At 38.3% G+C, this 18,652-nt stretch overlaps 1 protein-coding gene across 2 annotated transcripts in view; it reads right to left on the reverse strand.

The window, feature by feature from the left end:
- Positions 1-18,652, reverse strand: part of HPSE2 (heparanase 2 (inactive)) — an 880,681-nt gene that overhangs the window by 203,052 nt on the left and 658,977 nt on the right. The gene's annotated exons all lie outside the window — the stretch shown is intronic.

The following is an 18,652-nucleotide window of genomic DNA, read 5'->3' on the forward strand; positions in this document are numbered from 1 at the left end:
TAAAGTATTAAGGTATGTGAGAGTTTTGAAAGACTACTGAATCATTTTAATAAGTTTTTCCATACCTTTAAATAGGAAAGTATACACCAAAGCAAAAATCTGAATTAGTGTGGTGAGTCTCCAGCTCACTCCTGTGGGCAAACACTCTGAAGCCAACCTACTACCAAAATATGCTGCGGTTGCTACTACCTCCAGAATGAATGAACAAACGACTGAATGAATGTATAAAGGTGGAAAAGCCCTCTCCTAGAATAGTAACCAGTTGGTACTCATTGGTTTTTGTTTTGGTCTGGTTATGAATTGAATCAATTTATAAATGCTTATGATTCCTGGGTGCCTTTTCCAATCCATCAAGTTATCCTTGGCTCTTAGCTAATGATAAATTATTTAATTTTAAAGAGGCAGCCACTCATCAGTACATATTATAGAACTGTGTGAAAATTATTTTTAATTTCAAATTGCTATACCAACATGTGATGTATTGGTATGGTTAAGTTTTAAATTTTTGTTTTATGGTAAGGCAGGTGCTTTTGTTGAGGTAAGGGTGGTAAATGATCCACCCACTGAGCCTTCCTTTTGGCCTTGCTTACCACTTCAAGACATTTCCACAGAACCTGTGCTTAAACTACTGGAATGTTGGAACAAATTTGGGTTTTAGCCAGAAATATCAGAGTTCAAATTCCAGAGCTGGTATTTACTAACTATATGATCTTGGTCAAGTTACTTGGTCTCTATGGGCCTCAGTTTTTTTATTCTTAAAAGAGGGATAGCATATCTTTTCCTTAGGCTTAACTCAGAATTGAGACAACAAACATAAAGTTCATGGCATACAGTAGGCACTGAACAACTTTTACTTCTTTCTGATTGTCAGCTCACAAAGATGGGGTTATAAACAATGAGACTGATTAAGTAATGTGTGAATACAGAATACTATAACAGTGGAACTGCTGTGTCAGCGGGTACATTATTTGAAAATTTTTGATGGTTGCTTACATTAGGAAATAAAACAATAACGTGTCCTTTGCCTCATCCCTAGTATAGATGCCAGACTCAATCAAGTGAACACTTACCATGTGCAACACACAGTGCTGGGCATATCCACATCCATTATCCTATCTCATAACCTATTCATAGTAGTACTTCTTAATTAGTACCTCTGATTTTTGAAAAAAAGATGAGATACATGGCATACTACATGAAAGCCAGACATATTGAGACAGAGTTGTGCTAAAATTAAAAAATAATTTATGGAATGTGAATCTAACACATATTTGAGGACATGAATACTTGCTATATTATATGGTGACCAGGAACATGACAAGCAATGCATTATAATTATTTTTTTATTTTTTCATCTAATATATTATAGTTTCCTCTTTTCTCAGTTCCCCAGTAACTACATTAAACATCAGTATTTATAATTTTTGTTGGCAATACACATAGTTTAATATTTATTGAGATAAAAATGCCAGATATAATTTTTCAGTATGTAGGATTTCCTGTGAAGAAGCTCCCTAGCCTACCCAATTTGTGGCCATGGTTGAGGGTTCCTTCACTCTTTTCCTCCTTCCTTTTCTTAAGTACCTACCAGAACCTGGAGTTAGAAAACAACTTTGGTAAATCCCTTCTTTAAAATGGGTTTTAAAACAATCCAAATCTGGCCAGGCATGGTGGCTCAAGCCTGTAATCCCAGCACTTTGTGAGGCTGAGGCAGGCGATCACAAGGTCAAGAGATTGAGACCATCCTGGCCAACATGGTGAAACCCCATCTCTACTAAAAATACAAAAATTAGCTGGGTGTGGTGGCACATGCCTGTAGTCCTAGTTTCTTGGGAGACTGAGGCAGGAGAACTGCTTAAACCCAGAACCCAGGCGGCGGAGGTTGCAGTGAGCTGAGATCGCACCACTGCACTCCAGCCTGGTGACAGAGTGAGACTGTCTCAAAAAAAAAAAAATAAATAAAAGATAAAAAATAATCCAAAGCTATAGTATTTTCACAGGACTGGTTTAATGATCGCATAAGGAAAAACAATGGGCACGGGTCCTGGCACATAAAAGTTATTCAATAACCAGATCTACCCTTTTCAGGTTACTTAACCGCCCAACGCAGCAGAAATTTACAGTGAAAGACCATGGGATGGTGTGGGCAGGGGGAGCATCCCTCTGGAGGAGAGCTTACTATCCACTGTAGAACTTGGAGTGAGGAAAGTATACAGCAGCAAGAACATACTCTGGATTCTCAGCAGGTGTAAGGCAGAGGCAGGGATGGAGACAGCTGTGATATGTTGTAAAAATTTGGAGTTTGAAAGACCTTAGTGGTCAGCTGGCCTAAAGTATGTAAACTTGCTACAATATCCCTAAGAAGTGATTTTCTGCCTCTGCTTGAACATATCCAGGGACAGGAATCTACTGTTATACACTACTAGGACTGTTTCATTGCATCACAGTTCTAATTGATGAAAAGCTCTTCTGACATGGTGCTGAATCTGATCCCTGTTACTGTCCTCTCAATGGCTAACACTGTATCTTCTTGAACCCAGAAATAGTCCAATTGCTCCTTCATGTGATACAAGGGAGATGAAATCCATGTGATACATGGGAGATGGCTTAAGCTTTTTAGCTTATTCTTGTACCCAATTTTAACCTTACAAACTGGATCCAATCATTCTCAGTCCAATCTTGGACTATTCCCATAAGCTGTGAATTGAATTGGAGCTGGAGGAGATACAGGCATGAAAACCAATAAAGTTATCTTATCTCAATAGAGCTGGCAAGCAATGATCTAGATTTAAACAAGGGAGGGAACAAAAAAGTGAAAATGAGCAGCTGTGAAGGAAGAACAAACAAAGCTTCTGTAGAGGGTAAAAGAGAGGAAGGGAGTCATTGATGACCATGAACATACAAGAGAGATTGTCTTAGAGAACACTGCTGCCAAAAAAAAATGTGGTTTAGTCAGACTGGAATACAGTTTGTTAAGGGGAATGAAAAATATTGTTTGATATATCAAAAGTATATAGAATACCAAGAAAGAACTAGACACCAGATAGCTGGAGATAGGAGAAAGAGGTACAGAGAAAGGTTGAGACAAGAAATGTTGACCTGGGGGTCTTTTTCAGCTTCTAAGTAATGGACAAAGCCATGGGTGCAGATGAGCTCTTCAAGAAGATAAGGGAAATTAACAGAGATGTCAGAGACCCTTCACAATGCTTCTAAAATATTGCCCTGGGCATTGTCTCTACCTTTGACCCAGCTAAGGATCCCTTCCTCCTCTAGCCTGATGATCATAGCATCTTTTTAGTAACTTCAGTCTGAGTCCAATTCACATTTGAATGTCAAAGGAATCCTCACATTATACTGAGAGGTTTCTGCAACTCATTTGCAACCTTAAACCCACATTTATATTGTACTATGGAAATAGAAACTTTGGTCATCCAGAATTCAATGTCACTTTTAAAAGGGGATAATTTAACCATAGGGCATGAATTTACCAATACCTAATCCTTTTTCTTGAATATTCTTGGACAACTAACTTACTGCACTTACCCATTGGAAATGTGAAACTTCTAAGAAAAAATTCAGCATGGACAATATGTGGCTATTTGAAAGCTTCTTCCTAGTTACAGAGCTTCAGGTCTCAGATGGTAGATGCATATGGTGATGGGTCCAATCTAAACATATTGTTTATATTTGGGCATGAAGGAGGTGGAGTAGTCTGTGGTGACCATTTGGCAAGAATAAATTGCTAAAATGATGATAATGGTGATTTCTAATAAAGACTCAGCAAAGGGCTGGATGCCAACTGACTGTCCAGTGATCTGGGAGCAACTCTCTGCTTTTCTGTCTTTCACACTGGGAAGATAAAGAAATTCTTATCTACCTGCTAGTCTCCACAATAACTAATTAACATAGTAATGGCTACAAAGGAAACTAAAGACCAAATAAATCAAAGAGAAAAGGAAGGATAGAGAAAAGGAAAGAAAGAAGGGAGGGAAGAAGGAAATTCATCAATCAGAAGTACTCTGGGCCAGTGTGGTGGCTTACACCTATAATCCCAGCACTTTGGGAGGCTGAGGCAGGAGGATTGCTCGAGGCCAGGAGTTCCAGGCCAGCCTGACCAACATAGTAAGACTCCTGTCTCTACCAAAAATTTAAAAATTAGCTCAGTCTGGTGGCATGTGCCTGTAGTCCCAGCTACTTGGGAAGTTGAGGCAGGAGGATCACTTGAACCCTGGCTGCAGTGAACTAAGAAGGTGCCACTGCACTCCAGCCTGGGCAACAGAGTGAAATCTTGTTTCTGAAAAAAATAATAAGTGTTCTGACAACTTCCACAAAAACCCTGGAAGAATGATCTAGAATCACCTAGACCGACACTTTTAAGTAAATCATAATCATCCTCCCAGCTCTCTTGAAATTTCAGCATCACTTAAGATCATACCACAAGTGGCTGAGCTATTCCAGTAAAAACCAAAGCCAAGAAAGGTTGTGCAGAAATAACCTTTCTGGGAATTATCATAAAAGCAATGAAGTTAAAACTTTTGTTTTAATACGTGGTCAAAAGGTCTGTCTCGCTGAATGCCAGTAATTCATTCCTGCCTCTAGATTGGCAGGTCATATCAAGCATATATCTGAGGAAGTGGCAAAGATAGCAGAATATACAAAGTAAAAGGAACCACTTATTAACATATTCACCAATTCTCCTGCCCCCTTAATTTTACATTTTAGTTCCAGTACAATACTCTTCATCTTATTTTATTTAGTGTTGCTCTTTGTTTTTATTATAAAAGAACTAAATGCTCACTGTAGACAAAATAGAGAATGAACATAAACAAAATAGAAATAGGAAAAATGGAAAATCACCTATAGTATAAGCACAACGCCTAGAGGATCATTGCAACATTCTGCTGCATACTCTTCCAGTTTTTCATAGTAAATAAACATAACATTTCCCATAATTAGTTTTTTAATAAATCTGTATTCCTGATCCTATTCAACTAGCATTTAAACTTAAAATTGCCCCAAATGAGGCATCCAAGGCTATGTCACAGCGATACTATCAGAAAGATTAGAGACTCCCAGTCAAAGCATCTTACTCTTATTTTAATTTCATTCTGGCCATGTGGAGGTCCTCTGCCAGGGGCAGATCTCACCTCCTTTCTGTCTCTGCCAGCCAAGTTTAACCCCATTTCCATCCTACTAACTCCGTTCCTCAGGCCCCTAGATTCAGTCCTCAGGATTGTCCTACAATTAGCTGCTTACGCCCATTAGGCTCTTAAAACATTTAATAAGGAGAGTTTGTTGGCTCCAGGAGCAGCTGGTTTTGTTTACCTGGACCTTTACTTTAAAAGGAAAAACCTTTGCCCTTTATTATCTGACTCCTTCTTTTATTTGAGGTAATTGCATTAGTGCAGGCTTTCCAATGCTCAGGAATTTCCGGACCTATTTTGCTGCCTGCTGGTTTCAAGGAGGAGGGGCAGTCTGCTCAGAATTCTAACACCCAGCCTGCTGACTGGGCAGTTAATTCCAGAAAATCAGGGCCTTTCCCACTGAAGGGAGAGAAGCTTGGATAATCATTAGAAAAACCCTGTTGACCTATAAAACCTATTCTGACACCTCGAAGCAAACACTGGAGAAAGGCTGATTGATCTGAGTCTCCATAAGGTTTTATAAATTGCACTTGCCCCTCTTCCAAACGCCCTCAGCACGGGCTCCTGTTGAGCACTTGCCTTCAGGCTTTTCTTCTGAGGCTACACTAGTTTTCAGCTTCTTTGCAATGGGTCAACCTTCCTATCTTGTGTTTCAGAACTGCTTTGGGCAGGAAAGCTTGCAAAGAAAGGTTCTACAGAATACAGATGTTTCTTTGGCTTTCTTAAACCAGTTCAAATAATTCCATACAGGAATCATCTAACCTACTAAAGGGATATAGTTCAGTATGAAGAATTTGTACTCTGGAAAAATGTTATAGAAAAATGATACAGGTAAAGGTCAGAGTTGTGAAAAATACTAAAGGCAAATAATGTCTTTAATGAAAGAATGTGTGCCTGTATGATTTAATCCACAATGAGCCACACCGGTGGCTCCAAGACTCAAGTGCTATGCCAAGGGCTCCATTTTCTTCATCTTCTTGCTACCCTAACTCTGCACACTTTGGGTCCTGAGCCTCAAACCCAGACTCTTTTCCCATATATCCAGGGTTGTATGTGGAGAGGCACTGAGTGTGGGCAGAGGCTCAAATCATCTTGATCCCAGAGGTGTTAAGGAGAGGTGTACAAGAAGCTGGGAAAGGAAAGGGGTAGGGAAATCATACGCAGTTTCAGACATTGGAGTGGGCTCTGGGGAGGGATCTCTGAAAATTTTCAGAGTAGTACAGGTGATGGCACCAGAATTGTGGGCAGAAATGGATCCATGTGCTTTTGGTCTGAAACTTACACAAGTTGTGGGGCACTCTTTAAGAAGAGGAAATCAAAAGTACAAAACAAGGTTGGGCACCGTGGTTCATGCCTGTGGTCTCAGCACTTTGGGAGACCAAAGTGGAAGGATTTCCAGAAGCCAGGAATTTGAGACCAGCCTGGGCAACATAGAGAGACTTTCATCTCTACAAAAAATAAAAAAATTAGCTGGGCATGGTGGCACAGGAGGATCACTTGAGCCAAGAAATTTGAGGTTATAGTGAGCTATTATGGCACCACTGTACTCCAGCCTGGGTGATGGAGCGAGACTCTCTCTCTCTAAAAAAAAAAAAAATTAAAGAGCATTTTTTAAACTACGAAACACATAATTAGGTACAAAAGTAAATATTTATATCTAATGACAAAATAAATCACAAAAAACTCCTATAAACTTAGAGAATCAACTTCCTCTTTTTCTGATAGCTCTTCAGGCAATTTACCAGAAATGTGTACATAATGCTTTCTGATAGCAACCTTCTCTCATACCCTTACCACCTAGAACCTCCTACAACTCTCAGCACTCATAGGAATCAATGCAAGAGAGGGGTCTGAAGCTTAATTCACTGGCTTCATGGTAAATCTAATTGTGAGGCATCGATAACAGGAATGATAGGATCTAAGTTGCTGGAACCCAACCATCTATGTGCAGTATTTTTAAAAATTCAGTGTTTGTAAATTGGGGGTTGCTTATACTGTTACCACATCCTTTCATGTCATTGTCATTGTTTATGGCAGAATAGCACAACTCAACTATGATTAAGTTAGTGTATTACTAACTAGGAGAAAACAGAAAGGAGAAAGAGGAAGGGAGGAGTCTTATGTGTATTAAGTTCCTTCTTTTTTGCTAGCTATTTTATATACAGTGTCGTTTAATCTTCATGAACACTCTCTATTTTGCAGATTACAAACCATAGCTCACAGGCTGAGATTGTGGCTCACACCTGTAATTCCCAGCATTTTGAGAGGCCAAGGCAGGAAAATTGCTCGAGACAGGGGTGTGAGATCAGCCTGGGTAACACAGTAAGACACGATGCCCCACCTGCTTTGCCACTGCCAAACTCTATAATTTTTTTTTTTTAATTCAGCTGGGCCTGGTGGTGCACGCCCATAGTCTTAGCTCGGGAAGCTGAGACAGGAGGATTGCTTGAGCCCAGGAGTTCTAGGTTACAGCAAGCTATGATCATGCCACTGCACTTCAGCTTGGACAGCAACAGAGCAAGACTCTGTCTCTAAAAATAAAACAAAATAAAATAAAAACCACAGAACTACAGCTCACACGATATTAGTAAGTAGGAAACCAGAGATCATGTAGGCGCTAAGCAACAGACAACAAAGTTTTCCCTCTGTGCTTTGAGCTGCAAAGTGTCCCAACAATAGAGCACCATGCTTACTTCATTTGTCCTGTAATCAAGTCAAATTGATTTTCGACTGCCTTTAATCTTGCCTACTTCAACCAGATTTAAACAGTATTGAACGAAATGCAAATTTCTCAAGAAAACAAAACAATGACAACTAAACCAACCCAAAACAATAACAAAAGCAAAGAAAACCGGGGTAGATAAGTAAAAGCATGGACGTGGTAAAACTTTATTCTTTTCTCTGCCAAAAAGTTTTTCAAAGGGTTTTAGTAATTGTTATATACAGAAAAGAGGGCTCCATGGTCAAATAAGATTGGGAAATGCTGGGTTAAAACCAAATTAAATAGTACTTCCTGTTTCAGCTATGACAGAATTGAACAGCAACCAAGTCAGGCTGTGATTCTTGAGAGAGGTTAGGGCACATGAGGTGAACTTCAGATTCCATTCACCTGTGCTTGCTCCTTGGACCAGGGTAAGGACCGTTTACTGACCACCAAAAATGTGAGCTTTCCTTCCACAGTGCTGAGCTGTTACCAAGAAGCAGCCGCCCGGCCAGAACCTACATTGCTTTGCCCCTCTTAAGCGGTGGAGGCAGGGGACTGCCGAAGCAACGGGAGCAGAAGTAATGTCACTTCAGGTGGCATTACTTGGTGTTTTTCACTTTTGAGCAGAATTTAAGAAGCCATGTCTTCTTTGTAGTGTCTGTCCCCATTGCCGGCTGAATGGAAAAGTCTCTGAGGAGAAGCCACAAGATGGCAAATACCTGGGTACTGGAATGGCCACATGTAAGGCCATCCCTGAGGTACATCAGCATTGTACTGTCACATTAGTGAGAAACAAACTTCTATTGCCAGGCCACTGAAATGTGGGGATTTAATTGTTAAAACAATGTGTGTTACATTAACTAATACCTGGATATTCATTACAACAAAACACCTTTACACTAATCAATCTGTTCGGCTAACGATTCATAATAAAAGAGGTTTTCCTTTGAGAGGAAATTGTCCTTGTATGAAAATTAAAAAGATTAGCCTGGAGAACTCACTTACAATTCTAGTTTGAATTGACTGTCTATCAGTGACTGGCTGAATAATAACTTTTATTCTAATCCCATACAAGAACAGTTGATGAAGGGAGATGTTATTCTTATTATTGTTTTAATCTAGACACACTGAGCCTGGTGTAAAAACACAGTGACCAAAGTGATTAATAATGATCAAAAAGGACGTGGAATCTAGAATGTTGGAAGGGAGACCAGTTTATAAAGGTCACATATCAGTAGGTGGCAGCCTTTTGACTACATAGAATATTCTCCATTAGGCTTCTAGATACCTTAGGGACAGCCAATAGTTTGCGGTAGATTTACTGAAGCATTCTCATTATTTTGTGTCTCACTGAGGACATGAAATCATGTGTCCTAACTTGCATGCATCACAAAAGCTAGAGGTTCAATTCTAGCCTGCATGATGTTTCTAACGTCCAGACAGCCCAGTGTTAACAAATATACACACACATCAAACTGCTTTTCTACCTACACTCACCAACACCCTGTATATTTTAGTTCCTGCACCTAACTTTTACAACCAGCAAATTCAATGTCATAGAGCTATATCTTCTTAAAGGATACTCACTATGGAGAATATTGCTATGAAAGAAAATCTTACCTCATTATGATTCTTTTCATAACAATTGCCACTTCTCTGCTTAAAAAGAAAAGCTAGTTCTCACCATATAAAGCCTTTAAAGGGATAATTTACCATGAAGATATATGTATATGCATACAAGCCTGTGTGTAGATAGGTGTTAAGAAAAACAGAAAGGGATTGAGAGGGAGAGACAGTCAGTTCTGTATAAGGCAAATCACATCAGCACCAGGAAATAAAATTTAAATTCCTTGGACTAGAGCTTAGAATATATACTATTGGAAACTGACAGATGATGCAGTTAAATTTATTCAGCTAAAGGAATTCTAATGTCATAATTCTAAGGTAAAGCTTCACATGTCCCTCCATAGCAGAATGCTTCCTTACTGTTCTTCCTTTTAAAAAAATTTCAAGGAATTTAAAGAAATGGTACCCTAAAATATTCAATTTTTTGCCTCCAATATCCTACAAATTCACTTTAGTTAGCTAACCAAAAAGAGTCTGAAAATTAGAGAAATATCAGCATATTGTCTTCTCTGTGATTGAGGAAAGATTCTGAACATAAAAGAGAAAGCAAACTGACTGCTATTGTTTTGAAGTTATGTTAAGTAGAAGGTAGATCTCCTTTAAAGAAATAGTTCCATTTTTAAAAGTTAATTAAAGGCAGAAATAAAAAGCAATTGCTTCTTGAAAGAATGATAGTTCACTTTCTAAATTAAGATAAAAGAGGTAAATTTTCATTTAATATATTCTCATCACATATTTTAGACAATTAAAGTAGAAGCAAGTGTATAAATAGAAGGAAAGAAATAAAAGGGAATAGGAAGGTAGGAGCCAGATGAGGACACACCAACATAGTGCATTGAGGATCTTTTGGTTCCTCCAAACCCCAACTCATCCTCCTTGCCTCTGTTCTTTACATCTGTGTATCCTTCCAAGCCTCATCATTCAACAACCAGTCCCACACACATCATTTCGGCCATTTGCTTTTTTTCAGTCACCAAGTCCAAAAGTGACTTCCCATGGTTCACTAGCTCTATACCACCACCTGTCCAATCCTACCACCGTCAGTGAACCATAACAGAGCAGTTTTTAGCCCTTGCCCATTCTCAGTCTCCCCTTATCTAGCAACTACTCCAAATCTCCTGAGTTCTGTCACTTGAGTGGCAAACCAAGTCTCAACCTCCACTTCCATTTCCCAAGCAATGCAACCCTTCTTGGCAAAACTACAAGGTCTATATGACTGGTCTTTGGAGACTTTCATCTGTTCAGCCTTCTCTACTCAAAACCTAGGCTTAATTGAATAATATCTTGGCTAAAATGTGACCTGGACACGCTCCTTAACCAATGGTTCTTAGTCCTGTCTGAATCTGCATTAACTAGGATAATAATTATTCAAACAAAATTTTTACTTACTAGATAGCAATCTGGACAAGGAGCTAGGAGACTTGGGTTTTCCAGTATTAGTCTTGTCACCTTAAGCAAGTCACTTAACCGCTTCATCTTCATTCATCTACCAAAATGGTTTTTAAGCCTAGGTTAAGGATGGCTGTTAACTAATAGTACTCTATCAGTTTTTGCCTCACATATTTTGACACTCTGTTATTAGGTGCATACATGTTTAGGATAATTTTTGGAGAATTGGTCTATATATTACTATGTGATGGTGCTCTTTATCCCTGATAACTGTCCTTGTTCTGAAGCCTGCTTTGTCTGAAACGTAGCTGCTTCAGTAGTCCTTCGATTTGTGTGTGCACGGTGTACTTCTCTGTCTCTTTATTTTTAACCTATTTGAGTCTTTATGTTTAAACTGGGTTTACTGTAACACATAGTTAAGTTTGTTTTTATATCCTCCCTGACAATCTTTGTCTTTTATTGCTATATTTAGGCTATTCATGTTTAGAATAATGATTGCTATAGTTGGGATTAATATCTATTATGTTCTAAGTGTTTTCTATTCCTTGTATCTGTTATTTTTTTAAATCTCTTCTTTTTCTGTTTTCTCTGGTTTTAATTACACATTTTATATAATTACATTTTATCTCCTCTCTTAGCATGCTATTACATTTCTTTCTAAAAAGTGTTATGTGGTTGCCCTAGAGTTTCCAATATACATTTTTAATGAATCTGAGTGTATCTTCAAATAACCCTATACTGCTTCATATGCAGTACAGGTAATAATAGAGTATCCTCAATTTACCTCTACCTTCATTTCTATCATTCATTTCCCTTCCAGATAGGCTATAATAAGTCAGTACATTGTGGCTATTATTACTTTGAACACTTATCTTTTAGATAAATTAAAAGAAGGAAAATAACATTTTTATTTTACCTTCATTTATTCCTTCCCTGACACTCTTCCTTTCTTTATGTAGACTTGCATTTCTGATATATATCACAGTCCTTCTAACTGAAAAGCTTCTATCAATCTCTCATGCAGGGCAAGTCTGCTGGTGCTAAATTCCCTCAGTTTTTGTTTGTCTTAGCAAGTCTTTATTTCTCCTTCACTTTTGATGGATAATTTTGCTGGATACAGAGCTATAGGTTGGTGAGTTTTTTCTTTCAACATTTTAATGATTTCATTCCACTGCTTTCATGATTGCGTTGTTTCTTATGATACTTAAGATCCTGTTCATATTGTTTCATATCAATGCACTTCATTGCCTTGTTCCTCTTTAGGTCAGGTGTTGTTTTCCTATTGCTTTTCAAGATTTTCTCTTTTTTCTTTGGTTCTATGCAGTTTGAATATGATATGCCTGGCTGTAGTTTTCCTGAAATTTGTCCTTGTTGGAGTTCTCTGAGCTTCCTGAATCTGTGGTCTTATACCTGTCATTAATTCCAGAAAGTTCTCTGCTATTATGACCTCAATACTTGAATTACTTCAAGCTATTATATTATTCTTCTGCTCTGTTTCTGTCTTCTCTTTCTGGTATTCTGATTATGTGTATGCTACACATTTTGAAATTGTCCTACATTTCTTGGATGTTCTGTTGTTTCCATTCCTTTGCCTTTTTGCATTTCAGTTTGAGCAATTTCTATTCACTTATCCTCAAGCTCTCCAATTCTTTCATCAGCTGTATCCAGTCTACTAATGAGCCTACTAAAGGCATTCTTCATTTTTGTGACAGTGTTTTTTTATTTCTATCATTTCCTTTTGATTCCTTTGTAGAGTTTCTATATCTCTGCTTATATTAACTATTTTTGCATGTTGTCTACTTCTTTCATTAGAGTGCTTAATGTATTAATCATAGTTAAATTATCCATCTAATAATTCTAACAACTGTGTCATATATAAGACTTGTTCTGATGCTTTGTTTGTTCAGTCTGTGTTTTTTCCTGCTTATGGCATACTTTGTAATTTTTTGTTATTGAAAACTGACATGCTGAATTAGGTAATAGGAACCAAGGAAAAAGACTTTTGGTGTGAGTCTTTGGGCAGAGTTGGACTGTGTTTGCTGTATCTGTAGATGCTAGAGTCTTCAAATTCCTCTAGTATCCTTGTTTTTGCCTCTTTTCTTGACTTTAGGCTTTCCTAATGACTCCTCCTCAGAGAGAATTTGTGTCTGGTAAACTCTATCAGTTGTATTCACTGTTACTATGCTGCTGGTGTGACAGTAAGTTGTAGGAGAAGCAAAGTGTTCCATAACTTTCTGGTTAAATCTCAGTCTTTTAGTGGACCTGTGTCTCTGGGTTATGATCTTCACCTTTTTTTCCCAGTAGTATAGCTTTCCCACTCTTATGTAAGACAGAAAGGCTGGAGGATGCTAGAGTAGGGGGAATGCCCTTTCCCATCTGGGATAAGGAGAGTTGGCTTCTTTTATGGAAAATGCTATGGTCATATTTCACAATAATTACTCTTATCCTCTCCCTGCCAGAGTTACTAGGAAATCTTTTTTGGATCTCACAAAAGTGTAGAACCAAAGACTGCAGATCCCAGGTTTTTGAACTCAAATCAGTTCACCTCAAGTCTCCAGCAATTCATTGGAATTAGAATGATTGATACCAGCTTATAGCTTCAGCAGTTTCTGCTCTTATTAAGTAAATTTTGGTGGTAACTGTGGATTTACCTGTCTTTCCAGATTTCAGGGTGGTGTTTGCTCTGCAGCATCGATTCTCTGATGCATTCAAGAAAAGTCATTGATTGTCAGTTTGCTCAGCTTTTTCTTGTATGAAATTTCAGCTTGAACTTTTTCTTGTAGGAATGGGAAATAACTACTTCCAAGTTCTTTACATGTTCGAGCTGAAACCAGAAGTCCACTAACGGGATTCTCATCATTTGACTCTTTTGAAAGTAATGTCTATTTTCTTTTGCTGTTTTTTAGGATTTTTGCCTCATCCATACATACCTTACATCATACATAAAAGTATTGTGCAAAATGTAAAACACTGAAGCTTAAGAAGAAAACAAAATATTCTTATGGACTTGGGGTAGGCAAAGATTTCTTAAGTAGGACGTAGAGCTCACCATATTATTTACATTTGATTTATCAACACAAATTATTGAAGCTAGAAGATAACGAAATGACATATTTAGACAGCCAAATTTGGTCTTCATCAATTTGACTATGATTTACATAGCTGTGGTTTCTTTTGTATATATCTTGATTGATATTGGCTGAGGTACTTCTTAAATGTTTTTTTTAATTGAGATAAAACCCACATACATAAAATTAACCATTTTAAAGTACAATTTAGTGGCATTTAGTACATTCATAAAGTTGTACAACCATCATCATTATCTAGTTCCAAAATATTTTCATGACCCTAAAAGGAAACCCCATATCCATTAAGCAATCACTCACCATTCCCCACCTCCCTATAGAACCTGGAAGCTACTAATCATTTTTTCTGCCTCTGCGGATTTATCTATTCTTGATATTTCATATGTATTCATCCCTCAGTATATGTCGGGGATTGGTTACAGGACCCCACATTACCAAAATCTACACATAGTCAAGTCTTGCAGTCAGCCCTGCTGACCCTGTGTAAACAAAAATGTCAGGCCTCTGTATACTCAGGTTCTGCATCCCAGGAATACTGATTTTCCATCCACATTTGATTGAAAAAAATCCATGTGTACGTGAACCTGAACAGTTCAAACTATGTTGTTCAAGAGTCAACGATAAATGGAATCCTACAATATGTTGTCCTTTATAACTGGCTTCTGTCACTTAATGTTTTTGAAGTTTGTTCACATTGTACCAGGTATCAGTATTTCTTTTTATGGCAGAATAGCATTCCATGTTATTGATATACCATATTTTATGTATTCATTCATTGACAGACATTTGGGCTGATTCTACCTTTTAGCTATTGTGAGTAGTGCTATATGAACATTCATGTACATATATTTGTTTGAATGCCTGTTTTTTAATTATTTGGAGCATACACACCTAGGAGTGAAATCACTGAGTTATACAGTAACAGTAGGAAGGTCCTATGGATGGAAATCACTCTCTCACCTCAGAAGAGTCAGTAAAGAGTCTCCTTTGAACAAATTTCCACATGAAAAATTAGAGAGATAAAGAAAACAAACAAAGACAATCTAGGTTAGAGTGAAATTTAAATTACACAGGACAATGGGTCCATTCAGAGAAGAGGAAAGGCAAGCTGATAATAGATGCCAAGAGTATTAGCATTTTTCTCCCTAGGAGACCTGGTATGGCTAACTTCACTGAGTACTTGTGAGGCATTAATATGCTAAGAATGGGAAAAGTTAAACTATTTTTTTCAATTAAACTTTGGTTGCAGCATCATTAAAACTAAGCTGTTCTGCCTGCTACTAATTTCATTCCTGGTTACCAGCCTGGTTCTTTCTTTGTTGCCTGAATGAAGACAGAAAGTACTGCTGGTGGAGCAGGTCAAACAGAAGTACACGTGAGGTGAAAAAAAATGGTCATGTGTTAAGCAGTAGGAGGGAGCTGATCCCTGAGGGGTTCTCAGCACAATCCTCTCATTGCAAATTTATTTTCTAAATTTGTTGACACTGTGAGTGCAGAATTGTCCAAATGCCTGAGATTTCTTTTTTCTTTTTCCAGTTGTGTTGGGTGGTTTTGTTACTTTAGAACCGGAAGGGACTACATGATCCTAAAGGTCTTCTCATTTATAGACACAGAAACTGAGACCCAGAGAGGTGAAACTGTGGGCCAAGGTCATACAACTTATTATTGGGCTCCTTCCCATGACTGAAAATAATTCTAAGTTCTACTTTTAAAATTACCCACTATTAAACACAGATTTTAAGACGTACCCCTGGCACACCATAGCCTCTCTTGGCCACAAGAAAAATCTTGGCAAAGGTCTGGCAAGGGAGCCCATTTGAACAGGGGGGGCAATTCATGACATCAGCTGCGTCTCTGCACTTTGGCTTTCCCATAACGGTCCTTATACACTCAGGATGAAGTTTCAGAATTTAAAGATGATATAGGCACCTTCTGTTTCCTTTATGAGGGATGGGGGTAGAACCAGAGGCCTTGCAATGGTGCTACCTTATGATCATGGCATTAGGTGCCTCTTGAGCAATTTTCTCTCCACAATGAATCCCTGTCTTTCATCTATGTGGAACCCAATGTGTTTGCCAAATACCTTTTCATCTACACTCTCACTGAACCTCAAAACCTTCCTAGTCAGGCTCTATTATCCCAATTTTCAAGAGGAGAAATTTAAAATGTAAGGAGGCAGTAGGCTGAATTGGCACCAGAGGCCAGGGCTCATTTTAGGACACCCACCTTGAATCTGGACTGCTAGCCATTCTTTAACTCCTCCTTCCCTGGATAAAGCCTTCCTCCCAGGGTGTATGAGCCTGTTTGGCATAGAATAACCTGCACTAGTGCTCCCCTGGGAATCACAAACCCAATGCAGGCTGAAAAGTCTGAGAGGCTGGTGAAGGGAGTAGGAACTAATTATCTCCTTCAAAGGATAAATAAGGAAAGTCACTGGAAGCAGCATGATAACACTTGGACTAATGAAGTCTCAAAAGGATTCTGGTCTTGGAGAATAAAATATAGTTTATTGGTTTCCAAATCCCTGTTGCATCAGACTCACTTAGGATTGCTTTTAGTTTATTTAATTTTAGTTCCTGAGTAGCTAATATAGGTACAAGGCTCAGAAATCAAAAGGAACAAAAAGTATGTGGTAAAAAGTCTCCTCCCATCTCTGCATCCTGGTGACCTTTTTTCCCTCCTTGGAGGCAACAAATGTTATCAGTTTATTTTATGTAAGTGACTTTGAGCACATATAAGCAGAGTATATATTTCCCCCAAACATATTTTTATACAAAAGGTAACATTCTATGCACATTGTTCCTAACTTCCCTTTTCTCACCTAAACAATACATCTTGGATTGTTTCATATCAGTCTACAAAGAGCTTCCTCTTTCCCTTTTTAATTTGATTAGTATTCTATTACATGCCTATACCATAATTCTTATCTAGCCCATTCCCTATTACTAAACATTAAGTTGTTTTTAATCTGTTGCTATTAAAAACAAAGATGAAATAAATGACCTTGTGCAATGAATGTCCAAGAGAACTCAGTTTCAGTCTTAATTCTATGCAGCTGTGTGGCCTTGGGCAAGTCAGTTAGGACTTTGGCCTTTTCAAAATGGAAGGAATCTCTCTCTCTCTCTTTTGACTGAGTCATTGCTCTGTTGCCTGGCTGGAGTGCAGTGGCACAATCTCAGCTAACTGCAACCTCAGCCTCCTGGTTTCAAGTGATTCTCCTGCCTCAGCCTCCCGAGTACCTGGGACTACAGGTGCATGCCACCATGCCCTGGCTAATTTTTTGTATTTTAGTAGAGTTGGGGTTTCACCATGTTGGCCAGGGTGGTCTCAATCTCCCGACCTCGTGATCTGCCTGCCTCAGCCTCCAAAAATGCTGGGATTACAGGTGTGAGCCACTGCACCTGGCCAAAATGGAGAGAATCTTATTGACCATTTGTTGTAGCATTTTTCCAAAGCATGTACATGGAACAATTATCCCAAAGTGTGTCCCTCCCCTGGAAATTGACAGTACACATTAGACTGAGAAGACCACAGTGAACGTAGATGAATTTATTCAGGGCTTCACACATATATTTAATAATACTATGCAGCCATAAAAAAGAATGACATTATGTCCTTTACAGGAACATGGATGGAGCTGCAGGCCATCATCCTTAGCAAACAAAATACTGCATGTTCTCACTTATAAGTGCGAGCTAAATGATGAGAACATATAGACACGAAGAGGGGAACAGACACTGGGATATACTTGAGGGTGCAGGATGGGAGGAGGCAGATGATCAGAAAAAATAACCATTGAGTACTAGGCTTAGTACCTGGGTGATGAAATAATCTGTATAACAAACCCAAATGACATGAATTTGCCTAATAACAAACCTGCACATGTACCCCTGACCCTAGAATGAAAGTTAAAAAAATAATAGACTAATTTTTTTTTTCAGGAATCAACAGTTGTCATGCTGTGAAATTTTCCTTAAAATGCACTTTGAGAAAAGAATGTCTACTCTAACTTCCTCTTATTTTACAGCTAAGAACTCATAGAAGTTTTGGATGTTCAGCACCTAACACATGCTTGAACAATATAGCTCAATAAATACTGTTTGACTTGCATTAAGCCAACAGAGATCTATTTAGGGAGATAATAAAAGCCTATGTAATAAATTTAGAAAGATTTAAAGAACAATAAAGAAAAGCTTGATGAGACCAAGGTAGGACATCATAGGACCACAAGAGTTTAGAAATAGATGAAGGTCATTTAATATTTATAGGGGAAGTAAGACTTAATAGGAGTCACAAAGGATGAACAGACTCAAGGGCAAGGGGATGAGGGTTAGATACTCCAAGAAAACACAAGGCATGTTCTGGGCATAATGGAAATCAGTTTGATTAGGCCCCCAGTCTTCACCAATCTTCCTTTAGTTCTCTCATTCAACAATCATTGTCAAGCATCTGTTGTACCAGACACCATTCTAGGTACTGGGGGTAGAGCAGTGAATAAGAGACAATGCCTCTGCTCTCATGGAACTTATATTTGACAAGGGTAAAAGAAACCTAGTAAGTGAATCGTACTGGGGATAAGTGCTATAAGGAAAAAATATAGGGCTACAGGGTTCTAGGGCTGACTAGAAGTGGCTAGTATATGTTACTCTCACAGAGAAGAAACAAAGTAGTGAGTAAATAGTAACTCTTCAAGTAGCTTGTTT

The sequence above is a fragment of the Callithrix jacchus genome, chromosome 12, assembly GCF_049354715.1.
Source record: "Callithrix jacchus isolate 240 chromosome 12, calJac240_pri, whole genome shotgun sequence".
NCBI lineage: Eukaryota > Metazoa > Chordata > Mammalia > Primates > Cebidae > Callithrix > Callithrix jacchus.